We start from the raw sequence: 27,646 nt of genomic DNA, 5'->3' as shown, positions 1-27,646 counted from the left end.
TCGGCGATGATCTTAATCAAGCAGCTGTATTTGTATTTGTACAATCACTATCTACATCAGACAAAGTCTTGTGTAACGGCCAGTTTCGAATTCTTTGATAAAATCTGGACTTAAATAAATGTTAAACTTTTAAAATTTTAAATTATATGTATTTTTAACAAAAATATATTTCTTACAAAAAAATTCAAATCCATCCATTTATTCTTAACAAAAATATTATATTTCTTACAAAAAATATTTTTAAATGTATTATTCTTAACAAAATATTTCATTTCTTACAAAATAAATTTTAAATATATTTATTTCTAAAAAAGATATATTTCTTACAAAACAAATAATAAATATATTTATTCTTAACAAAAATATATTTCTTAGAAAAATAAGTGCATTGTTTCAATTTGATAATGTAAATATCATAAAAACATGAAGAATTATTTTAAAATGTCTTTGCAAAAAATATTTTTATTAAGAATAAATAATTAAAACATATATATTTTTTATAAAAACTAATACCTGATTTACCACAATGGATTTATGTTTAAAAGGGTAAATAAACATGTGAAAATAAAATTGCTTAATACAAGATACAAATCAAATCAGTCATTTGTTGTAATAAATTTATTGTTCATTTTTATTGACGAATTTTTCACAGAGGAAAAATAAAATTTGCATCACATTGGCAATAATGAATTTTTTATGATTGATTAGGAAGAGATGGGAATGATGCGGCAAGGAAGAAGATAAAATAATATGAATATGGAAAGAAAGTGGAAGAGAAATGTCCGTATTTATGAATACACAGAAAAGAAAAGTAGTATCGGAATTGAACAGGGAGAAAAAGGTCAAATGTATGAAAGGACCAGCGTCAAAAAAGATGGTTGTGTCTAAATGTCAGTAAACTGAATTCAAGTTTATGATAGCTACCCAAGGTGTTAGCAAAGGCTAATTAGAAAATGTAAATGAACTAAGCGGAATATACAACCCACAGCCAGCACATATTTAACGAAAATGTCAAAATGACATATGTGGAATAAATCAACACAAATTGAACACGACCAAGAAAAGCAAACATAGAGACTAGAAATAGAAGATTATATACCATAGGCTAGGTGACACGTGTGTGCATCAGAGAGATAAAATAGTAATAATTGATCATTGCTGGTATGGTAGCATAATTAAAATAACTTAATTTATTCTTTCGGTTTGCACCGTTTATTCAAAAGTGGTTGATCTACATTTATTTCTCAACTTTTAGCCTGACCAGAGACTTTATTGTTATGTATTATGTAAAACAACAGTTGTTGAAGAGAAATATGCAAGAACAAACTAGATTGGAGGTAACGATTTAGTTCAAGTAACATGGCTTCTTATTGAAAAAGAACACTTTGTTCAATCCAATAATAAAATGATTCGAACGTTGCAAGTAAACACTTTATTCAAACAGATAATAAGGGTCTAAATCTCATCCCGGCTGTGCTATTAAAAAATGTTACGCCAAGATTGCTCCAGTTCTCTCCAAACTTTAGAACAAATGTCTTAAATGCTGCTACAAAACTGCTTCTGTGGTACCAGTTTTCAAGAATTCTGGCGAAAGAACTGACTCATTAAATTTATCGCCCTATTAGCCTCCTCCCGCTTTTCGACAAAATATTTGAGTTCATAATTAATCAAGCTCTAATCCATCACCTTACAGCTGCTAAACTTCTGACCGACTAACAATATGGATTTAGGCAAGCCCGTTACATAGCAGATATCCTAAGTGTAATCTCTAAACGTATATACCGTTCACTGAACAAAAGAGGGGAGGATAGAGCGGTAGCCTTATATATATCTAAGACTTTTGACAGGGTATGAGATGATGGTCTTTTCAGGAAAATCAGATCATATGGTATCACTGGAAGAATACTTAACATAATTAAATCCTTCTTGATTAAGAGAAGAATCCAGGTTGTCCTCAACGGACGTACATCTAAACAATATGATATAAATGCAAGAGTACCTCAGGGGTCTATCCTTGGACCTTCATAATATTCATAAATGACCTCCCTGATAAAATTGTCTCTGAGATGGGTATATTTGCTGATGACACCACACTCTATAACAGGCATGAGAGAAAAAAAAATGAACACATATCTAAGGAAATGGTAGAAACACTAGAGGAAGACTGTAATGGAATGAGGAGAAAAATGGATGGTCACATCCAATGCTGCCAAGACTAAGCTTGTTTCCTTCAATAGTTCCAAGAAACCTTCTCTACCACCAATAGAAATGTTCAAAGACATATTACCTGAAAGTGCTTCTTTTAAACTTCTCGGCCTAACGTTCACAGGGAACATGAGTTGGAACAGATACATTGAGAGCATCGCCAAGGCAGCTGCGAAGAAAGTAGGCTCTCTCTACCATGCTAGAAAGCTACTTATGCCTGAAAGTATCCTGTACCTCTATAAGGCCACCATTCGCCCATATATGGAGTATTAATCTCACATTTGGGCTGGTGCATCTGCTACTAGTCTCTCACTCCTGGACAGGGTTCAAAAAAGAGTCGCCAACCTGATAGGTCCTGAACTGGCATCTAAGCTTCAGTCTCTTTCCCATCGACGAAATGTTGCATCCCTTTGCCTGTTTTACAAGTATTTTAATGGTGGATGCTCTAACGAACTGCAAGCACTTGTACCCCTTCGACATAAATACCCCTGACAAACACAACAAGTAGCTAAATCCCACCCCTACACAGTAGAAATCCCTAGATGTAAGAAAGCCTTCTACTCCGATAGTTTCTTCTGCAGAACTGCTAGACTTTGGAACTCCCTTCTGAGTTCTTGTTTTCCCAACTGTAATGATATGCAGAAATTCAAGTGTAATGCAGACAGACATCTTGCTGCTCATCTCCCTTCATAATATCCTTGCAACTTATGATAGTAGCCCCCTATTTCAAAGTGGCACCGTGCCTTGTTTGGGGTGAAAATTCAATTTAAAAAAGAAGTTGAAGATCAACATTATTAATCAAGATCAGGAAATTGTGCTCACATTATTAGAATAACACTTTGTTCAACGATATAATAAAACTGTAGCAACATTGAAAACGATAACACCAATGACACTTGGCAACAATTTCTTACTTTTTGAATATTGTTTAGATCTCTACAACTGAGATATTAAAGTTCATTATTATGTCTCAAGAAATGACCATGTATTTGTTTGAAATAAATTTTCACCGCCACTGGAATATTTTGATTAATAATTAAACAAAATGTTTTTTTTTCAGATGATGGAATCATTTCCTTTCATGGTTGAACAATGCATTTTCCTCCCATGTTGTTTCATTATCTAGTAGATCAAAGTGTTTACTTTTAATGTGGGGACAATTTAATTATTGTAATTAGAGGGACTATTTTTTTTTTATCTGAATAAACAAAATGTATTGTATGTCACGACTATTTTATTACCCCCAAAATAAGGTTTGCTTTATTATTCTGTTGAACAAATATTTTAATGCTAAAATTAAGATCATTTGTATATCTCAATGAAAGAAGTGTTCATCTCTGATAACAACTCCTTTTTGTTTTCAATATATCTTTTCGTGTGTGGAGAATCTTTAAATTTTTTGCAATTGCTATATCGTTATTGACGCACGGCCATTGTTGAATGCCAAAGAATGTGTCAGTATTTAAGCATGTGCAATATCTTTATATTTTGCATTTGTGCATCGTCATAAAGACTTGGTGGTAAATATCTTCCAATCATCCTTTTGAAGCATTTTATTTTTCTGTTTACATTTCTTTGTTTACAGAATGTTCTTTGTTTACAGAAAACGATGACCACTTCGGGAGAATAGAATATGTTTACATAACATGCTGTAATTCATTTTCGATTTTTATATTTTCTTGTTTATATGAATTTCAGGATTTCATTTAAACTTAACTTAAACGTTTGCTAACAACTAGTTGAATAATCACGTCAGTATCTTCCGATTGCATACTATAACCTAGCATACGGCATAATCACGTTGACACACTGGTTCCCGTCAGATCACCGAAGTTAAGCAACGTTAAGCCTGGTCATTACTAAAATGGGTGACCAATTTGGGAAGTCCAGGTGCTGTATGTAGGAGGACGTCGACACCTCCCTGCAAAAAGTTGCAAAAACCTAATATCATCATCTCCCCTAACGGGGATATACATGCGACTGGGGACCGCTTGTGAATTTCATACTCCCATGAAACTTCCTCCTTCGGGAGAAGCCGGTTAAACCCTCAATAGGGTTGGTGCTGACTGCACACACACACACAGAAGATGTGGACGCAAAGTTGCCGAAAATTGGGTTATATTCTGGATAAATTACAAAAAAAACTGCCTTCATTGTCAGGCCCATTTTTTATATGGTTGAACAAAATGTTTGCTTCTTACGTATGGATTATTTTTATGATCTCGTTAAAAAAATGTTTACCTCGAAGTTAGAAACCACTTTATTATCTTGCTGAATAAAAAGGGGGTTCTCCAAAGTAGGGAGCATTTTATTATCTGGTTGAAAACAAATGTCTGAATCAATGCTGCTGTTACATAAGGGAGGGAGAAGAAGAGGATTTGACTTGGACACTTTACTTGAGGGATACTGGTACCCTGATGATGACGTGCCCATTTTACTAATGAAGAGAAGAAGTTTACGACGATGAGAGAGAGAGATATTACGAGTGTTAAGAGACGAGAGAACGGGACCCAAGATCCCTTAAACCGTTTGTCTAGTAGTTAGGACGCTTGTTGTTTATTTATGTGTTGGAATTAAAGAAGATTCATACCTGGTTCCGCTGCTCTGGGAGTCTTCATCTGGGTGGAGCTCTCTTGCTGTTTTCGCCGGAATACACAAGATGAAGACAGATGTTGGGTTTTCAACCTTTTATTCTCCCAGGCATGATCTGCAAATGCCGCCATCGATGGTCTCCACTGTGGGTACCTACCACGTCCCACGTCTTGGGCGCGCATCTCCCCCTTACTTAGGAGAGAACCATTTTAGACTTCTGCTCGGCTCGGCATTTTCTGAGAGACTCAACGTTTCACCAACCTTGCCACGTAGCATCACATGACATCTGGTTAGATGAAACGTCACTTCCTGCAACGTGGATTAACTACAAAAATATCTCTCTGACCTCCTCCCACCCTCTCCCTCTCTCTCTCGATCTACTATCTAATAGAGACACAGAGAGAGAAGATAGAGAGAGTATGAAAGAGCCAGAGAGAGAGAGAGAGAGAGAGGAGATGCTCTTTAACACTGCGACCGTTATATTATTTGATCTAACAACTTGTTCGCTTCTATGTGAGGCCCATGATGCTTTATGGAAGTAAATTAACTTATCTGGATTTATCTATCTGGTGATATATTTAAAAAGTTTTTTCGATACATACAAAAGATGTTCATGCTTTGTAGTTTGTATGAACTTATATAAAGCTATATTAATTTTTCCCAACAGATACAGAACGACTTATTTTTGCACACTAATTACATGCTGAACTTACATTTAAAAATGTTTTTTCGCAGCTAGATATTTACCCTTCTAGAGAATTTTGTTCTACACCCATTAAACTGACCCCATATCTCATTGCTATCAGAAGTACATAAATACAGGAGGTGATTTTCTTATATAAAACTACTCCGGATGATATAATGCTGCTTTAGTGACTTGCACATATTGCAGCTTCAGCTGATTTTACATGATTTAGCCTATCTAGGAACCGTCTTATTCTAGGCTTTAAACCCTCTTTTGGAGAGGCTATCGCAGATCACCTGAGCTGCCATACTGATAAATGCTGATTGCTCCACTCTTGGCTATTTTCAAAGAAGATCCTTGGTTTCCCTCACTTTCTGTACTTGTGTCACATCTTCCGTTATTTGGTTTTCCTCAAATTTTATAATCTTGTCTTAAATCTTACTGCCATAAGACTTTGTAAATTTGTTGATATGAAACATGCTTTGTACCCATTGAAGTTTACTAAGGCATAATTCTGGTAAATTTCTGTAAAACATCAGACATTTCTTGGGCAAAATGTGTTATTACATCATGCGGTCATTATACCACATCTTGCTACTCTAGTAGGATTGTAAACATTGTTGTATTTTGTACTGTTCATACCACATTAGATTTGTCTTGGTATTATATCAACAAACAACAGATCTGGTTAAACAACATCAGACTCTTCTTTTTCAGAATAATATATGATTTGGTTTAGTCCTAGAAGGCTATTTTATCAAGCAATACATCTTCCTTCAGAAACGAGGAATGATCCATTTTTGATCGCTTGAGGGCTTCTGCAAACGAATGCCAATGGGTCAATTCTTGCTTATTTTTTACCTGCCTCTTCAGGAGAATTTTTTCTTATTTAACAATCGTGTTTCACATGTTGATGTGACAAGCATATAAGTTTTAGTTTCTTTGGAAACTACTTCATACTAGCTTAGATTTATTTTGATATCATTATGGCTTCCTAGTATCTTAAGTGTCCACCTCGAAGATTCTCATTCATCAGAATATATTATGGTTAAGTTCAGTTATAAGAGACAAGAAGGTATACTCTCTCGTTTTGATTTGTATATACAATGCCAACGGGTCTTTTGTCAGCTATTTTTATATTCAGCTTAGCGTCCGTTGTGATTAAATGCTTTAAAAAAAAATTGGTACAAACCTGTTTTATGCAGCCTGTAGTGTACGTTGGCAAGCAAAAAGAAAAGAAAGTAAAAAGTGGTTTTCTCTTCTTTTATATGTTTGCGAACTTGTCATCTGATATGCAAATGAATTTTTTACGGTTTTGAATAAAACGGTTTATTTTTCAGAGACTCGAGCAGTTTGGATTTGGATGTTAAAGCAGACTGTTTTGACACCAGAATTACGAGTTTTTGAGTTGCGAGTTTCGACAGTAGAGTTACGAGTTTTGGAGTTGCGAGTTTTCACAGCAGAGTGACAAATTTAGAGAAGTGAGTTTTGACAGCAGTTCCTCAAATTTAAGTTTTTGAGATTTAGAAAGTGTAGAAATCTTGACTATTTAATCACATTCGTAATGCATATAAGTGCGGGTTTCTATGCTAATGGGATGAATAAACTTGTTTCTCGTTGGCAAAAATGTGTCGATTCTAATGGTTCTTATTTCTAATAATTAAGTTTATTATGAAATGAGTTATGATCTTTTGAACAACGTAAAAAACGACATTATTTTTGCATCAACCTAATAGTTTATCCTTTTAACGAAGCAGGTAACGTCCTATTATAGAATTTGCCAGTTGTCCATAAAAAAGTTGCTTAAGAACTCGAGTCATCCATTCTCACAAGATGATCCGACCACCGCATTTGTATCTGGATCAAAAATAATTCAATGCTAGTCATTTCACATTTCTCCATTCACCATTCGGAACCCGATCCTGCCATCCAACATTGCAAATAGAACGCAGATATCTCATATGGAAGGAATTAAGATGATTTATATGCTTATAGTACAAGGTCCATGTTTCGGTACCATACAGAAGAGTAGGCACAACAACAGATTTGTAGACTACCACCTTCACTTCTAGAGACACATCATGGTTGTTCCAGGGTCTGTGTTGCAACCTACTAAATGCTTCTATATTTATTAACTCTACTTTGGATGTCCATTTTCAAATTTAGCACTATCAGACACAACAGATCCGAGACATGTAAAATATGATACTGTTTTCAAAGCTTTACCATCAACATGTACCACTGGTTATAAAGAGGGTACAGCGTTTGGTGAATAAGTACAGCCTTTGTCATGCTAATTGTTAGACCGAAGGGCTTACATTCATCAGAGATGGAAAAACAATGTAAAGAGACGTATTGGTGAAGGATTAAGTGCAAAGTGTACAAAGAAAACTGTCAATGTTTTCTAGCCAAGGTACAACACCTCTTGTCCGGTTACAAACTCGTGTAAACGCGCAGATTTATAAAATCATTGTTCAAGATCATGTTGTGCCAATCATACAGAATTCAGGTTTCGATAGGGCTACCTTTATGCAAGATAATGCCCCATGTCACAAGGCAAAGGTGGTAATGAGTTATCTTAGCGAGCAAGATTTCGAAATTATGGATTGGCCACCGCAAAGTCCTAAAATCTTAAATCCAATAGAAAATCTTTGGAAGACCTTAGGAGTTAGTTATGGAAAGAAATCCCACTAACACGGACCCACTAACACAGAGGATTTGTGGGTGAAGCTTCAAGAAGAATGGTCTAAAATTAGTATCGAGGATTGTCAAGAACTGTTCGTTCTTGTAGTTGAAGATGTGCAGCTCTCATTGAGAGCAAGGGCTCATTTACTAAATATTGATTGTACGTGTATTTTTATTGTTTTTTGGCTGTTTGCATTGTTTTTCTCAATTTTGTCCCTTACTTTTGGACGTTCCTCTTTTGAAAATAAATAAATAGCTGTTATAATTCTTTTTCTGTCCTTTGCAAATGATTTAAATTTTAGTATGTTTTTACGGATGATAACGACTACCAGTTGTCAAAATTTCAGCTTTTCACAGTTGTTATTTCTAACAAATATTAGGTTTTTAAAGTTTGTCCCTTAGTTTTGGACGCTACTACATATACATATGCACATAAAGTTATGAACAGTACATAGAGCCCGAGCAAAGCTGGGCTGAACTGCTAGTATATATATATATATATATATATATATATATATATATATACATATATATATATATACATATATATACATATATATATATATATATATATATATATATATAGTATATATGGCGATTAAGCTACACTGAATATTCCGTGTTTCATCCACTCTAGGACTCTTCAGGCTTATACGCATAAGCCTGAAGAGTCCTAGAGTGGATGAAACGCGGAATTTTCAGTGTAGCTTAATCGCCATATATATTTTATAACTTACTAACTAGCTCTACCTACGTATTGAGCACTTTTGAAGTAAATACTTAAAGTTTACGCATAAATTTATACTTTCGTATATTAATTTTATGTGAGTAAATGAAGTACGTATATATAAATATATATATATATATATATATATATATATATATATATATATATATACAGGAGCCTCCACTGTCGTACAAACGGTCGGGTTTCAATCCTGGCTTGAGGTAGTTGCCTGTCTAGCCGCACTGATGAGCTGTGATACAGCGAAACAGTACTGTATGTGGATGACTATAATGCTCCTTATCTTGAGTTGAGCATATTGAGAAGTGATACATGAATTACCATTAGCGTATAATGCGATGCTCTTTTTGTAAACAAATCGAGCAGAGGTAGTTCGGACGATGTCAAAACACCGTTAAACTCATGACTCATGCAGCAGCCTCCAATAGCATAGTGGTTAGGCGCTTGACTGTCGTACAAACGGTTGGGTTTCAATCCTGGCTTGAGGTAGTTGCCTGTCTAACCCCACTGATGAGCTGCGAAACAGTACTGTATGTGGATGACTATATATATATATATATATATATATATATATATATATATATGTACATATATATATATATATATATATATATATATATGTACATATATATATATTAGGTAGGAAAAGTATTTGGTACAATGTTTTTTTTGCTATTTATCAAGAAATATTAAGTTAATTTGAATGAAATTAACACTCGATCTGTGAGTAGACATTATCTAAAACTGAAATGGAAATGAGGATATACTTAATTGACAAATATTTAACAAAAAATAAAATTACTTATATGCAAAAGTATTTAACACACTGTCAAAATGCATTCTTATGCAGTCATTTCATCTTGTTACAATATTTCAACTTATCAGAAGGCACCCGGGGGTTTCAGCTTCTTACATATCATCTATAACAGCTCCCAGACACTTTTATTACTGTTTTAAAATGGTTAAAACAAAAGAATTTACTAATGATATGTGCTAGGAAATCGTTACAAGGCATAAAAGTCGAAAGAGGTACAAGAAAATATCTCCAGAATTAAATTCGGTGGTGAGTCCAGTCGAAGCTATCATGAGAGAGTGGAAAACAATGGGTGGTAATACTAAAAATCTTCTAATAAGTGGCCGGCCATGTAAATTACATGATGTTACTGCTCGTTACATTTCTCATAACGTGTAGAAATAATTATTTCTGACTCGTTCAGAAATTCAGAAAAATTTGCAGGAAGCAGGTATTGAAATAAGCAATAATACAAAATACACAAAAATCTAGAATACAGACCTGTATGATTCAATGATCTCTTGATCATTGAACCATAGAGGTCTGTATTCTAGATCACCGAGAAAGATCCCATTGTTGAGTCCTAGACATGTGAAAGACCGTTTGAAATTTGTTTATAAATATCAATGTGAATCGGATAACTTTTAGAACAAAGTTATTTGGTCAGATGAAACAAAAATTGTGTCTTTCAGAAGAAACATACGCACCCGTGTATGGAGGAAAAAAAAGCCACAGAATTTAAACCATCTAATACAATTCCTACTGTAAAATTTGGAAGTGGAAATGTGATTATTTGGGGTTGCTTTTCTGCAAACAGAGTTGGAAGAATGAAAATCATAGACGGGAAAATGAATGCAGCAAAATGCACAAAGGTTTTGTCTACACATCTGTTTGAGAGTGCCACAGATTTAGGATTAGGCCATGTCTTTATCTTGCAGCAAGACAATGATCCCAAGCCTAAAATAACTATGAAATGGTTTAAGGATAATGGGATTATTCTAACGTGGCCTAGCCAGTCACCCGACTCAAATCCCATCGAAAATCTGTGGAAAACTTTGAAGTTAAGGGTGCATGCAAAGAGACCCAAAAAAATAACAAGGAATTGAAGAAAGTTTGCGAAGAAAAATGGCAGAAATTACCAGCAAGTGCTTGTAACAAACTATTCATCAGCATCATGCAGTCTGTCAGTCTTGATGATGACTAGTTGGAGCCGCAGTGCTTTATCCCTCGGTGTTGGCGTAGTCTCACTCCATTATGACAGGACTTTCCACCTTGGCTCCAAACTTGCTTGTGCAGTTTATGTGTAGTATCTGTTGCACATCAGATAGACCCTCTGAACTCCAATGCTTATGTCCAGTGGAGTGAACCCACTATGACTGGTAGCAGAAGAGGTCACAGCTTCTGGCCAAAAGTAATCTCAGTGAGGGAAACAGTTGCCCTACTACTACGCCTTTTCTTTATGGATGAGGTTCCATAGCCTTTTAAGGAAAACTGCAAGGCAGCAGTAGAATTTGAAGTTAGAGTTCCCATCTCTTAACCTTTTGCTGTGATAAGGTCTAAGTTTGATTTTGGGGTTGGTTCCCTTAGTCTTCGCCCATCCACGGGCATCCACAAGAGAGTGGGGTAGGGGCTGGTAGTGTGGCAGGACATGTCCACACATTGGTGGGCCATAACGCACTACCTCTGGGGTCCCCTACTACTCCGAGGCACTCATTACCGTGTGTGGCCAACTTGGAGGCACTGTAGGAGTCTTGATGATGGAGAGGCTATGTACTGGCAGGGAAAACTTATGCATAGCTTCTCCCTTTTCAACGCAAGGTTAGCCAGCGGTGTTAGCTGGAAGTGAGAAGGCATGCAAGCATGAACTTAACACTAACTTATACCTAACATACTAGACGCATCACATCCCCTGCCGGATTAAGAATCCAAACAAACACAACAAACTAGTAAGCAGTTATAACTGCCAACAAACTAGTAGGCAGTTATGGAAAGTGTTAGGGGGCTGTAAGGTAGAACAGAAGGTATAAACTAAATATTAGTAAATGTGTTCAATACTTATTTGGGTAATTTGATTTGTTATTAATAAATATTTGTCAACTAAGTATATCTTCGTTTCTGTTTTATTTTTAGGTAGATAATATCTGTTCAGAGATTGAGTGTAAATTTCAATCAAATTAAATTGATATTTTTTTTGAGAAATACGAAAAAAAATCAATTTACCATTATATATATATATATATATATATATATATATATATATATATATATATATATGATAAAATAATTGATTAAAGATCCATTGGCATTACCTGGTTGTAACATTTCAAATGATCAACGATGAATAAATCAAGTCTATATGCAGATAGGTATAATAAACTTTGCACCGTTCCAGGTCACTCTTAAGCAAGAGTTAGCACACATTAACCTCCCTCTGATGTTTCAGAAAGTTACCATCTGCGGTATAAATAGAGCTCCTCAGCCATGGTAATAACAATCTATCTACAAGATAAAAATTCTGACGAAAAATCAAACACTTTGTTGAGTCAGGCATCTAGCAGATAGACAACTCTTATGGAAAATCTAAATGTTGTTGTTCACTTTTCTTTTGCACCAATTCAATGCTATTTTCAGTTCTAAAAAGTGTGGATGATTCTATACATACCTTTACCATTTACATGTTTTGTGTGGGTTTTCTAATTGATTTTCTAAAACTGGCATTAACTTAAAATCAGACTTCTACATATATATATACATGTGTGTGTGTGTGTGTGTGTGTGTGTGTGTGTGTGTGTGTGTGTGTGTGTGTGTGTGTGTGTGTGTGTGTTACTTCGAGTCTGATCGGATATCACTGACTACTTTCCTCTACTATTCATGTCTATCGATAATCTTCTCATTTCTTCATAAGTCAGTTCTGTATTATTTCTCACTGGTTAGCAGAAGTCACAGGGGATCTTCCTAGTGTTTTCAATGAAGCACTGGATGCAGTAGCTCTGCCTTACTCCTTCACATGTGTCCAATGATATTATGCTTCTTAATTTACCATATAGCTCTTTCTTTGCTTATCTACCTTTTCAAATTAAAGTTGCTCTAAACATTCAAGTATTAATCCTATCAAACCTGCTTCTCATAACACATGCTAGTATTCAGCTTTCAGTATCATACAACAAAATATTTCCTCCTGATGATCTAAACAACTGAATTTTAAGCTTCCATCTTGGGTTAGATTTTCAAATCTCATCCAAATTGCCTTCCCAACCAAACTAATTCGAACTTCAGTGTCTTTTTTTTGGGGGGGGGGGGGCTATTTGCTATCCGTGAAGCAGTATATGCACTAGTTTTAGTAAATTTCCCACCATTTCTTTTAAATCTGAATCTCCATGGTTGAGCATCAAATACTCAGTCTCTTACTTGATAAAGTTAAATGTTTATATAATATCATCTGCAAAGTTTGTGACAGCAATAAACTATGCATTAGCACCATCAAAAAGAAAAACAATTATTAAACATTTTAGTCAAATGCTTTATCCTTTTCTCTATTAAAAGACAGAATTTTAAAATTACTAATATAAATTCTTAAGAAAGTCGCATTTTAGTATTTGCAACGATTTATGTAGACAGAAGCTGTTATGAATAACTAATATGTAGAAAATTTATGTCACAATTTTCATTTTATGAATGGAACATTAGTTGCTTACGGCATATGCATCGAAATTGGTTAATTTAAAATTCAAGTATACAGTCGTTTCTTATAGGCTTATTCTAATACAAAATTAACTAAATATTCAAAATCTTTATGCAATAAAAAATAAATTCTTTGACAGGAAAATTTGTTTCCTCATTTAAATTTCTTTTCAATTTGGTTTATTTTATGCTATTGATTTAATTATAAATAATATTGTTTGCCTGTGGTACATGTGTGTTCATTAATAAAGTATTTTATTAATTTTCTAAAAGATTGTCTTATTTATTTTATTTGATTTTAGTTGGATTATTTTTAATAAGTACAAAACCGATATATCTATGGAGTCTGTGAACAGAGCTACAATAGACAATATAAATGTGACCATTAGAATTTTCTATGAAATGTTGTACAAATTTCTGTGATCTGTTAAGCGAAAATGAAAGATTACAATGATTAATTTTGACGTGAAAAAAAATGAAATAAGTTGATGGTTTACTCTGCCTTTCATCTGTTTATGAATGGAAATTGATTAATATTGAAGCATTAAATGAAATCTTGCAAAATATAAAACACAAGATTAGTGTCAGAATAATTTTAATTGTAACAGTTCTTGATAATTTCTGCTGACCAAATCAATATCCATACAAAATAATCTGATCTACGAAATAACATTCAGAAACTTCATCTTCATTGCGTGTACATCTTTCGTAGATTTTCACTCATCTTCTAGGAAAGTCACTTCTGCAAAGTATGTGATTAAAGTACATTAGCATCTTTAAATTTTACACAGAAAAGTCTTCACTAGTGTTTCTCTCTAGAATTTTGGTAGCAAATAGTTTCAACTCTGAACAACGTTTTCGGATAAGAAATAAGCATTAGAATTCTGAATGGCAATCAAAAAAAAAAAGATCCCAATCTAAAAGTTTTTAATACCAGATTGTAAATTATATGCCATAGTTTTCAATCAGCAGTCACTGATCTGCATAATATGAAAGGAAAGGTTTGACGCTACACTTGGCTAACCAAAACCTTGGCATCAAATTATACATGTGTTCTAATCTTGGAAGGTCATATAATCCGTGCTACAAGAGTGCATTCATTTATTTGTTTCAAGAACATAGTACAAATAGAAAAATTTAATATTTGGACAAATATCACATGTTTGTATCCTATATTTTTGAGTGCTACATACACTCAAGCAGTTTTATCTCCTAGATAATATTTTGACGGCAGAAATTCCCCTCTCGACCAAAGTATCGTAGGTTTGCAATAAAAGATGCCACATGCTAATTCATTAGGCCAAGGCTATTAGCCACTATCTTATGTAATTTTTTAACACAATTATAGATTCATTAAGTCGTTATAATAACATGCTACATTGCATCCTAGGAGCAACACCATCACATTCGCGATATCTATAGAGAAAGTAGTCTATTTTTCTCTATAAATATTCAGTCCCCCCACTTCTACCAGTTGATTAGGGACCTATTCTATTCTACATTTTTCTACGATACTTACATTGCACCCATCATAACTGGTTATCAGCTACATAGTAATTATCTTCCCATTACCCGATTAAAAAACAATAAATTCTCCCTTCTCAAAATCCGCCCCATCTGATTGACTGATACCGGTCAATTCTATTATTCTAGAATCCACTTCTCCATACATAAACGAACACACGGATACCATTATTTATTTTTCGATTTTGGAGCGTCTTTTCAACCCTTATATGATGCTATTTTCTTTTTTGTTTTGTTTTCGTTTGTTTTTTTGGGGCACGCTTTTTATTATATATATTTTTTAACATTTACTATTATTGCGGGCGATTTTATTAGGCTGGTGCAAAAATAATGCCGGTTTTTTTACGTTCAACTTCAAAAGATCATAAATCCTTTGATAAATGAATTTTATAAATCGAAATAAGAACCGACACATTTGTGCCGACGAGAAACAAGTTTATTTATCCTATTAGCATAGAAATCCAAAGTTCTGGAAGCGATGAAGTCATTGAAAGCCGATTCTCAGCTTTTGAAGCATTTTTCGCGCAGGAAGTTGTTGAGATGCTTGAAAAAGTGATAATCGGTGCACAAGAACTTCAGTGAAAATACAGGATGAGGCAGAGTTTTTGACACGATATGAATTTTTGTATCAAAACTTATAGGAATTTGGAATTACTCTACCATGAGTACAAGCGATGCAGCAAATGTATTGTAGGAAAATGAAAAAATAAGCTTAACATATGCAACAATGAAAGAAAGTATTTTCTGATATTTCATCAACAAAGTGTAAAACTATCTAAGAAAAAGTTGCGACAGTAAATTTTAATAGATACAGAAACATTAAGCAACAAAACATAAAAGGATATATATAAATCTTAAGGACAGAAAAAGTAAGACAATGCGTTGTTTTAAATGTAATTCAGCTAAGCATTTTGTCCATAATTGTATGAGTTTCAATTCTAGAAATAATATCAACACTGTTGCGGATTCAGACCAGGTGAACTTTACTTTGTTTAATGTTGTTTCCTGTTATCGAACATTGATAAATAATTCTTATTCTAATGTAAAAGTGTAAGATCTTTTGAAAGAAACATTTTTTCTTTCTGTCTCCCTCTTGATCTGTCTCTTTCTCTCTCTATTTCTTACTCTTTCCCTCACTTGAGGGAAGAACTGAAATTCAGTTGGAAGTGTGCTACTGTGCCGGGGACGCATTTCAATATCTCAATGTTTTTTTCAATTGTTGAAATAAATACATTTCTATTATCATAAAAAGATGTTTTCGTAGCTGATTTAATGCAAATGTTCAATTCCAGCACAGAGATTCTGCAAGTAATGACATCAACAACTCAAATAGAAGACCCATCAGCAGACGTAGCTGACGACAACTCAAACTCTTGACTTTAAGGAGGTAGGCATATCGGTTTTTAGCGTATTAAACACTAGGTTAGCTACTTACTGTACCCAGGATGTAATAACCGTTCTAGAGACGTCCCCATGACATTGGGGAAACTAAGACATACTCTCAGACAAACGCTAATAACACAAAACATTTTATTTTTCTCATTTTTTTAAAATATTTTTTCGTGTTCGTCCGCCTTAATACGCTTTAGATTATTTTGTATCTCTTGTTGTGTGTCAGATATTGATTCTAGTTTATTTGTTATTTTTTATAATTGTATGTGCATATACAATGTTAGTACTGAAACGGTTAATTATTCTACAAAGTTGGGAATGTTTGGTGACAAGTAAACATTTTGTCTTTGCTAATTTTCGGTTCCTAATCGTGTAGAATAATTAACCATGCTATGTAATTATGATATTATCTATGCAAACACGAGTTTCGACCAAAATGTAAAACAAATATTGTTTGAAATATATTCATTTGAATAAGACATAATTTAATCAATATTAGAAGATGTTGTTGCATACATTATTATTATTATTATTATTGATGATGATGATGATGATGATGATGATGATGATGATGATGATGAGGAGGAGGATCATCATCATCATCATCATCATCATCATCATCATCATCATCATCATCATCGCATGACACGAAGAACTGAAAAATGAAAACCTTTCTGGCTAGTTTGTATAAAATTCTTAAAATCTCTTTTTATTTCATTCTTTTCTTACAAACTGAATAATATAGTTTTGACATTCTACTCATCTGGGACCTAATTATGTAAGTTCAATATTGAATGGAAAGTTTTAGAACTGCTAAACTTGTCAGACTGTGTAACTATGAAAGAGTTTTTTACGACAAAATGAAATTAATTATTGAAAGTATTGCTATAATATGTGGGGTTCTTCGAGACGCATAAAAACATTTATTATATATTGTTTATAAGACATTTCACAACATTAATCCATTAAAAAGTATCAACTGCCAATAATAAGTTAAATTTACGTGTTCAAAAATCATAAAAGGTAAAGCAGTAATAAATAGTAGCAATTTAAAAATTGTAGAAAAATCAGCTTAAAATCCAACTTTCTACTCACAGCATAGGAAATACTTTTTAGCTTATAAAGCTCAAAATATGTTCCCGCTGAATTTTTCCATTAGTTACGCCGGGCAAAGAGAAAAGAAAATTATCACAGTTCATATGATACTAAAAGTAGCAGATTTCATTAATCATTTTTCTCTTTTTAGCTAAAAGTGATGAATAATTGTGATTTGATTATTTGTAATGAACATTGAATTTCAAACAAGAAAAACATTATATGCTATGGAAGCTATAAATCATCCATCTCAGATCATGGAAATGCACATGAAATGCCTTTGTGTATACCATTCCTGTGAAGTGTTCTTGAGTCCTTACATTGTAAATGAATATGGGAGTAGTATCTTTATAGTTATACAACATCTAGATTGTTTTTAGAAACATTTTTAAAATATAGTGTTGGAAAAGTCAAACATAATTCGAAAATGTTGCAGAATTATTATAGAGAGATTTCGAAAATAAAGCTTATCCAATCAATATTTCTATAATGTATTAATAAATGTTAACAATAAAAAGTTTTGGCAAACATTATTAAAGCTTAAATTTCTGTAGGAAAATATAAATAGATACATGTGGTTGGACTTGTTTACAAGATCCATCTTCTTGATTTTGTTTACAATATGTTAACAGAATCTGCGTTGTTGATTTTGTTTACAATATGTTAACAGAATCTGCGTTGTTGATTTTGCAATATGTATGTTTTGCCTTTGCTTGATATGCTTACAATATTCATGTTTTTATTTTGTTTGCAAGCAAAAGCAACAACATGGATCTAGACTCATCTATTTTGCTTACAAAATAGATATTTATTTTGCTTATCATAATCATTTACTGAAAAGCATTCTTGCTTTTGAAAAGTTAATAGATCTTGTATCCGTGCAGTTTCTTTTTTGTGTTCCAGACACAGTTTTTTTTTTTTTTTTTTTTTTTTTTATCTGTTCCCTAATGTCATACGTAAACTGCTGCATACGTTGGTGTAGTTCAGGACAGGCTGGTAAAGATTTAATCCTTATGATTTCTTGCTTTCCTATCCCGAGGGAGTCTACTGGTGGATTTATTATTTCATATAAACAATATAACTATACAATATAACATGTAAACAATTCATAAATCAGGATTGTCCTTAGATAAAGTAAAAGTATTAAAATATTGTCGTTTTTTAATCACCTTCACCTCTAACAAGCCATATCGCCACTTGAATGTTAGGGTCACTAATTGGAACCATGTCCAAGAAAGATTAACAAGATGTTGGTTTATGTTACAATTGAACATCTGCATATCAATACAGTAAGGGTAGCAGAAAGGGAATTCCAAAGCGTAGCTGTTCGAGGGAGGAAGCTATTAGAGTAGAAAGCTTTCTGGTATTTAGAGACCTCAACAGTGAAGGAGTTTGATTTTATTGCTAAGCGGTTTTGTCGGTGATATGTGCGTCGAGTGGGCATAATTGCAATGAGTTCATCAGAGCACATTCCATTAAAATACTTATAAAATAGGCACAGAGATGCAACAGTGTGAAGATGGGACAGGGGTTGGAGTCTAGTTGACAATTATTAGGTTGGAGAATCTATTTTCATTTCATTACGTTTTTGTTTGATTTAAGGTTGAGGAGAGCATTGGGCAAAATGAGCCAGTTCTGATGCCAAGTATACACACACAGTGCTCCATTAGCCGAGTCCTGCCTTGGAAGTTGTGAAAGCCACCAGAGATAGCAGCAAGATCAGTTTCCATGCATGGCATAACTCTACAACTATCCCGATATTGTATAATTGATGATAGAGTAGCTGCTCTATCACTACCAAAGAGTTAGGGATCTTGTACTGTCACTAATAAACAGCAGCCGGATAAACTGTCAATCAGGTACCCTCAACCTTCCAAACAAGATCGACCCAGATAAGCTGAGTGAGCACGAGTGGTATGCAAGCAAACTTAATTTACTCGGTTTTTGAGAGGGAGAAAGACAGAAATTAGAGATAAGGGAAATGGCGTTCAATATTCTAATCAGGAAACAAGATCATGTATGGGGTGGCTCTGATGAGTCTCTGGTATCGTACCTTTGTGTCTAAGGAACAGACAAAGAAAGGGTGTGAAAGCCGGCCATAACTAGAGCCTATCTACTTTTTAAGCAATTTATGTTTGAAAACCGGAGAATTTCTTTGAGTCACCAGCTCGAGGAAGGGTGTCGGCCATAACTGAGGAGGCCTCTCTCCCTCAGTTTTAATAAAAGATTTTCTTTTCTCCTACATGGATGGCCTGACAAAATCTACGAGTCCATCACTCCAAGAGGGGTAAACATGCGCCTGGTTTCTATACCAGGTATGCCTGTACCCTCACATGGATGAAAATATCAAGTATCCTACTTTCATAAAGTTTTGCTCTATTCTAAATAAAAAAAGCATAGAATTAAAGATAGATGTCCTTCTAACATTAAGAAGAGATCGTATATATATTAGATCTGGTGAGCAAAGCAATTTGTTTTTGGTAATTAATTTGTTTTAAAATAAGTAAATAAAATATTAATAAGTACCTGAATAAGTAAGAAATACAAAGCAAAGGAATAAAAGAAACGGTATGATTAGATTTACATACACATACAACACAGATTAGATAAATGCACTGAGCTTATTTATCCTTTGGCCGACCCAGACCAATAATGGGGTAAGCTAACAGGCCAGTGTCTCCTCGTTGGATCAATTTGGGTACCAAGATTATTATCTATTTCAGAGTAGTAATAAGAGTGAAGAGTGTGTGCCATTAAGGGCCAAGTGTTCTTCTTTGAACAGTCGGGCTGTAGTTTTTCCTCCTTTTTGTATTTAATTGAAAGGCTGATATTCGATTTCTTTACTCATCAATTTCAAAACATACAAACTCATTTTCCAAAAGTAATGAATGCTAGAAAACAGATATGTATTTTCCAATTTCTCTCTTTTTTCTTTTTTATTACACGATGGTCACCACATATCAACGCCCGGAAGCCACTCAGGGATAAGGGTTATTGCAAGTACAGTACGTTAGTGTGGAGATTTAATGAATGGTCTACTTAGGGGGCGGTTCATCAGGAATTTGTTTACATTGGACTTGAAGACATCCAGGTTGTAGTCAAGTGGGAAGCAGGCAGACGGAACAGAGTTCCACAGGCGTGCAGTTCTAAGAAGCTTTGTTCATGGAATCTACGTTTTGATTTAGGTACAGATAAAGAGTGGGGAAAATTTTTGACAGTGAATTCAGTTAGACGGGTGTTTTTCGTAAAAGATTAGCGAGGAGGGGTCAGAGATTGGAGTTCAGACGAGCACCTGCCATGGAAATAACAATAAAACAAAGATAGGCTCGCAACGTCTTTTCTGTGGGAGAGAGGTTGCAGGGAAGAAAAAAGGGCATCCCCCATTAAGCCACAAAGTCTATTTTCTACTCTTTCAAGGCAGGATAAGCTGTTTTTAGCAGCTCCTGCCCAGATATGGCAGCAGTATTCCATCCTTGAACTTACTTGGCTTTTAGAATTCAGAGAATTGCATCAGTAGTGAGATATCTTCTGGAGCGGTAGAAGGATCCTACCATCTTTCCAGCGACCTCGGCAGCAGACTTGATGTATGTGTTCCATTTCAGGTCAGGAGTAAAGGTCAAGCTTGTCAAAACATGGGGCTTCTCCTAGATGAGAGCCATCCATTTCAATTGATGCCAGATGGGGATCAGAGCGTTGATGATGTAAAGATAGGAGTTTGGTTTTAGATGCATTAAAGGTAACCAGCCACGTCTTCCCCCACTGAACCACGCACTCGAGATCAGAGGAGAGAGAATCAGAGAGAACTTTGTCATTTACAGCCCTTGATGTGTTGCCGTAGATGGTCGTGTCATCAGCATATATGTCAACGAATGATTTAAGCATGTGTTTAGGGAGATCATTGATGTAGATCAGGAAGAGAGTTGGGTCCAGGATGGATCCTTGGGAGGGGGGGGGCTCCAGCATTAATACTGCAGGCCTCTGATTTTTGTCCATCAACTACTACTCTTATGAGCCTATCAGAGAGAAATGATTTAATGATAGAGAGAACATTTCCAGTTATACCGTAGCTGGACATCTTGTGAAGTAAGCCCTTATGCCATACCTTGTCGAAGGCCTTTGATATGTCAAGAGCAATTGCCCTAGAATGGAAGCCTTTGTCAAGAGATTCACTAATCCTATGAGATATAACCATTAGCACATCTGCGGTAGCTCTTGCAGAATGGAAACCATATTACGTGTCACTAAGAAGGTTATTTCTGCTGAGGTGGTTGACTATTTCTCTATTTAATATGGATTTCATCAACTTACTCATAACACACAGGAGACTTATTGGTCTGTACTGAGAGGGAGATGACCTATCACCTGAATTCTTAAATACTGATGAGATTTTCCAGGGAGTTGGAAAGCACTTCTCCTTAAGGCAATGCTTAAACAGTTTCGTAAGTATGGGAGCAAGTTCTGGTTGAAGCTTTTTTAATACTATAATTGGGATGCCATCAGGGCCAGTTGCTTTACTGGAATCAAGGTTCTTGATTAGCTTGGCGACCTCACGCACAGATATTTGTATGTTACCTAGCGTGTTCTGTGTTATAGGAGGAGATATGGGGAGTTGATGGCCTTCGTCGCAGAGGGTGGGATTAGCTGCAAAGTTCTTTGCAAATAGTTTGGCCTTGTCTGATGCTGACGAGATGACCTCTGGTCCATTGATAATGGTTGGGATAGAACACACACTTCTGTTCAGGATCCTATTTGTTATTTGCCAAACTGGTGGGAACCAAGCCGCTGATCAGCTACTTTGGATTTAGCAGACTGGGCATATAGCTCTCTTGCATTTTTTATCACTCTTTTACAATGGTTGCTGGCGTTCCTGAAAGCAGCTTTAGTCTCAGTGCATCTATTATGTTGGTAGCTATGGAAAAAGTGATTTCTGTATGCAATAGCAGCAGCACATTCTGGGGAGAACCATGGCTGGCTGTTAGGTTTTTGTTGGAATTTTTTAGATGGTATGAATCGGATTATGCCTACAATTAACCATTCGGTCAGGTCTGATACTATAGAGGACACATCCTTTTTAAACATGGAATGCAGAGGTAGATCGGATATGAATGTACGGAAGCTATCCCAGTCAGCCATGGAGTATCGGTATACAGTACGGTGGAGAGGTACGTCTGGGGACTTATTACATTTCATTTCTATCTTAACTGATACAACGGAGTGGTCGGAGGATCCTAGAGGAGAATGAACAGAACATGAACATAGCTCAGGGGAAGTTGATAGAAAAAGATCTAGGAGGCTTGCATATTGACCTGTAGTATCGGGCACACAGGTGGGCTTGCGAACAATCTGAGCAATGGCAAAATCATGACAAAACCTCCCCTCATCATCTGTCTTATTTGAGTGGGTCAGCCATTCCACGTCATGGACGTTTAAGTCACCACAGATGTAGATGTTAGCCGAGGAATGTGCAAACAGAATCTGGTCTATTTTCTCAGATATGCTCTTAAAGATAGTAACTCCGCTGTTATGGGGCCGATAGAGGGCAAATATAAATGCAGTGGTGTAAGCAAGTGCAACCCAGAAGCACATATATGTGATAAATTAGGATCTTCTCTGGAGATATCTCTGCCACACGGGAAGCCATCTTTAATATAGGCACATATTCCATGCCCATGGCGATCTTGGGGGTCAGATTTAGCTGTTAAGTTAGAGTATCCGTTAATTATAAACTCATCTAGGGAAGTGGTCGGCCCTATTTCAGTTTCGCTTAGAAAGAATATGTCCGGTTTCATCTCCTGTAATTGGGTTTCAACCTCTGGAAGTTTGGAACGTAGACCCATGATGTTGGAGAAAGAGACATGGTAGTAGGGGTTTATGTTGGAAGATTGGGTTCTAGGTTTATTCGAGTTTTTTTCTGGAGATATTTCATGTTGAGGTTTTGGGATTTGTGGAACAGGTCGGCATACTTAGTTTGAGCAGGATAGAGAGGGAAAATAAGAGAGAGAAAAGGACAGGAAAAGTTTTTTTTTATGTAGCACATGATAAGGTAAAGCCGTAACAATTACCCACTAATATGGCATCGAGAGGCCTCACCAGACACTACTGCATGGTCCAGAATCTATTCACCAAATAGCAATACAACAGCTCCAGTACTTTGCGCCTGCTGATAGGACAGCCTCCTTTGTGGTTAATCCAAGGTTTGGGTCCCTGACTATCAGGCGGATAACGTCAGCCCAGACGAAACGTTTACCTCCAGCATCCTTACTAGTGACATGGCCACAAGGATAGACATAGAGACAGAAAAATTTCCGACATCTCAGACTACTGTTCACCAAGTACTACCGACCTGGAAAGCAGCTTTTTCTTCACCCTTTGTTAGAAAAATCAGAATGAGGACTGAGGGACAAAAAGGGAGAGGCGAGAGTTACTGGAGCTGCCGATAACACATTCACTGCATTATCTATTCTCCATTAAAAAAGGGGGGGATAGGTACAAGGAACTTATTAAAACTGGCTTGCAGCTGCGTCATGTTTCAAGGTCAAACATCACCCGACTTAAGGTTCTCGCACCTGTTAATTTCATTTTATAAACGTTAAATTAAGAGGTTTTTCATTCCTCTTCTCTCGTGGCTGAGATGGTTAGGTCCCGGGGTTTTTTTTCCATTTCGTTTTCATCTTCACGTCAAAGGTTTGGGGTTCAAGCTTACTTCCTATTAAAACTTTTTTTCTTTTACACCTCCAAACACCCGGCCAACGGTTGTTTTTTAAAACAGGGTTGTTTTGATAACCCCCTCTCAACACACACCTACAAACACCCGGGACACGCCGGGTACCCCCCGCTAGTTTATAACATAAATCTCACCTGTCTGTTTATATGTATGTATGTACGTATGTTTGTATGTCTGCCTAAAACTTTTGACAGAGGCGATGGATTTTCACAAGATCAGTATTGTTTTGAAGCTCGACCCTTCAGACGACAAATATCGAAAAATTGGCTGAAAATATTAACTTCTTCACCATCAACTGCGCACTTTTTTACAAGGAGGGGTCGCATTTTTTGTCAATATTTTCGAAAGTCATCCCCTCTTTTCGATTGACTAGCCTTAATTTAAACCTTTGCCACTTCCAGTTTGACGATGGCCGCAGCAGCAAAGATATCACTTTTTTTTCACATTCTTTTTCTCCTTCGTGGTACAGATTCGAGTTTGCCTGCCAACTACCACATTTTTTTTTTTTGCTCAATACACACACTTCCAAACACCCGGGCAACGCCGGATACCCTGGCTAATCTATCATATAAAGGGCAAAATGGGCGTAAGTGTTTGTGTATGGCCATGAAAGGCTCTTTGCATTGGGTTTCTCGTGTCGGTTAGATTCTGCAAGATTTGTTGTCCAAAGGCTAGAGGTTTAAAACTATATTGGTTTAATCAGGTTCCGTCACTTCTTTCAAAAGTTTTTTTGGCAGATATACAAACACACACACACACAAACATTTTGTCCTTTATATATTAGACTAGCAATTTGAGGATAATCAGAGACGAACTGAAATTAATTTTCATGGTATAGATAATTTTCAAATAGTAAAAAAAAAAGCATTTCCCGTAAGCAAAGTGAAATTGGCTTTATTGACGATAAAATGTGAATTCTGCTTCATGTAGCAAATGCTGCAACTGGAATCTTAACATACGTTTAGCAGCAACTGAAAAGTACAATGAAGCAAGAGGGGGACTACAATTTCCTTCTCACTTAGCTCAGAATAAACTCTTTGAAATGTCTATTTTCAAATATTGCAACATATGACAAGAACTGTTGATTCATTTTAATAATTTTTTCTGATCCAACTCCTTATATGATAGATTGTCATAAATGCTATCATAGATTCCTCGTTTGCTATCGTATCTAGATTAACAATGAGTTGTACAAATATTTTCAGCTAACATTCAGTTAAATTTATAGTTCACTTTAATTGTATGAGACACCTGTGTTCATTTGTGAGTCTTCTTTACTTTGAGTTTTATTGTCCAAGGAGTTTTGATGTATGAGAATTAATATATTAATGCAGTATCTGTTAAAAAATGACCCCTTCATATTATAAGAAAGGGATTTCCAACATATACGAGATGCCTTCAATAAGTTTCCAGACTTTTTTTGTACATGCATATAAAATTGCCATAGACTTTTGAAAATTTAGTATGTTATTGCTATGCACCTTATGAGATGACTTATGAAATTTTATGATTTCAGGTTCAAATGAACAGTTACAGCAGGAATTAATTGTAATAGTTGGTGAATTTCAAAAATGCAATTTGAACGTGAGGACACTTTAGAAGAACGATATGCAATAAAATTCTGTTATTTGGGGAAACAAATCGTAACCTAAATTAAATGTTGATATATCGAGCCATTCAATTTTCTATCTGCTTTTATAATGTCATGGTTATACTATCGTTTCCTACAGCTTTTATGAACACGTTGCTCTGCTCATGTACAAGGACTATTTCTATGTTCCTCATAGGCTTTATAAATATTCCTTTTGATTTTGAAATAGCAATCTGAAGATTTCAAGTGTTTTTCCGTCTATGACAGGTTTTTAGTTTATTATTTGTAAATGTGCACCAAACTTCTATGAAAATAATTTACTAAGTTTTCCTTTGGATTTGATACTAGTTTTGTTTTTTATCCATTATAAATTCTAACCTTTATCCTAATTCAATAACATGACATTTCTTTGCATTGATTTGATTTTATGTGACTGTTTTATTTGTCTATTTGTGCAAGTCAAGAATTCCTAAGCAAAAATTTCAACAATCTTCATTTTATCCTTCTCACGTTTATTATTTTCTTACTTCTAAATAAAATCTATTCATTCACAATGCGATTCATGGAGTGTAGTTTGGTGCACGAGACATTTCAATGACATTTTGTCACTTTTTGAAGGACGGAAACGTGCACAAATAAATTAAAACCTCAAAGATAATTAGAAAGTTTGTAGTTGTAAAAATTCATTTGGAAAATTATATATATTTTTACAATATTCTCTCATGTAGGGACGATGAAATACGTCTCTAGATAAGAATCATATATATATATATATATATATATATATATATATATATATATATATATATATATATATATGGGGGGCATCACTGTTAGGAATGATTTCCACCTATTGATATCATTTGTTTGTGAAATAATAATTGTGTACGTTCAAATTATCATTATGGCGAATAAAAACAATAAATAAATGGTAATATTTACATCTCTTTTACTTCTACTAGCACAATTCATGGTAGATCACTAAACGACAGTCACTGCATCCAAGTTTCCATTCTCATTAGAGGTTGTCATAGTAATGAAACTCGTGTCTGTAAATAACTATCTCCTTTACGATGTCAAAAGTAAACATGGTTGAATTCATTAACGACTCAGCAGCAGCCGTATAGTGTAATGGTGAGAAGCCTTGACTGTCATTTGGGCAGGTTTCGATACTGTCTAGCTGCACTGATGAGCTGTGAAACAGCGAAACAGTACTGTATAGGGATGACCATATATATATATATATATATATATATATATATATATATATATATATATATATATATATATATGCAGGATGTCCCCAAAGAAGCTGATCGTTAAAAACAATTCATAACTTTCTTAGTTTTTATATGTTTCTTTTATTTTTTTCAGGTCCTCTAGAGTAACCCTTCCAAGGTCATCATGAGTCGTTACACTACCTAGGAGTGGATATTTATTTTCGGTTCAATGAGTCAATATCAGAAACTCAAAGAGAATTTTGTACAAAACTTCAACAAAATAAATTCCCCTACTCCCAATGCAATAAAAGTTAATGTGGCTCGATTTCATGAGCAAAGGGCTGTATGTGACCTCCCTAAATCTGGTAGACCCTGTACGCATACATCAATGGCCTGTCCTTGCATACATCAATCCCCTTTCCAGTGTGGCAGGCTACGTATCTGTTTAATTCTCTGAAATCCAGTACCGGTCTAACTTTATTCTTTGTGGGTTGAACAACCGCCAGTAATGGTAGCACTCCTTTTTCTTCCCCTGTCCACGGTTTCAGAATTCCCTCCTCTATCCATCTCTCCACTTCTTCCTCGAATCCTTTTCTTATTTCTCCTCGCAGTGTTTTCTCGTAACAGCTTACTTTGTTTCGTAGTTTCTGAGGCCCGGAGATCCATTTCCATTCCACCGTCCACCTCTTACCATCGAACCTCGCCAGGAAATCA

General features: G+C 35.1%; 1 pseudogene; it reads left to right on the top strand.

Annotated features, from left to right (window-relative positions):
* The first annotated feature begins 3,988 nt into the window (after nucleotides 1-3,988).
* LOC145273721 (5S ribosomal RNA) lies at nucleotides 3,989-4,107 on the top strand (annotated as a pseudogene).
* Nucleotides 4,108-27,646: the final 23,539 nt, after the last annotated feature.

This window comes from Euprymna scolopes, chromosome 4, assembly GCF_053919585.1.
Source record: "Euprymna scolopes isolate OS-2025 chromosome 4, ASM5391958v1, whole genome shotgun sequence".
NCBI lineage: Eukaryota > Metazoa > Mollusca > Cephalopoda > Sepiida > Sepiolidae > Euprymna > Euprymna scolopes.
This window is presented reverse-complemented; position numbering and strand designations above follow the sequence as displayed.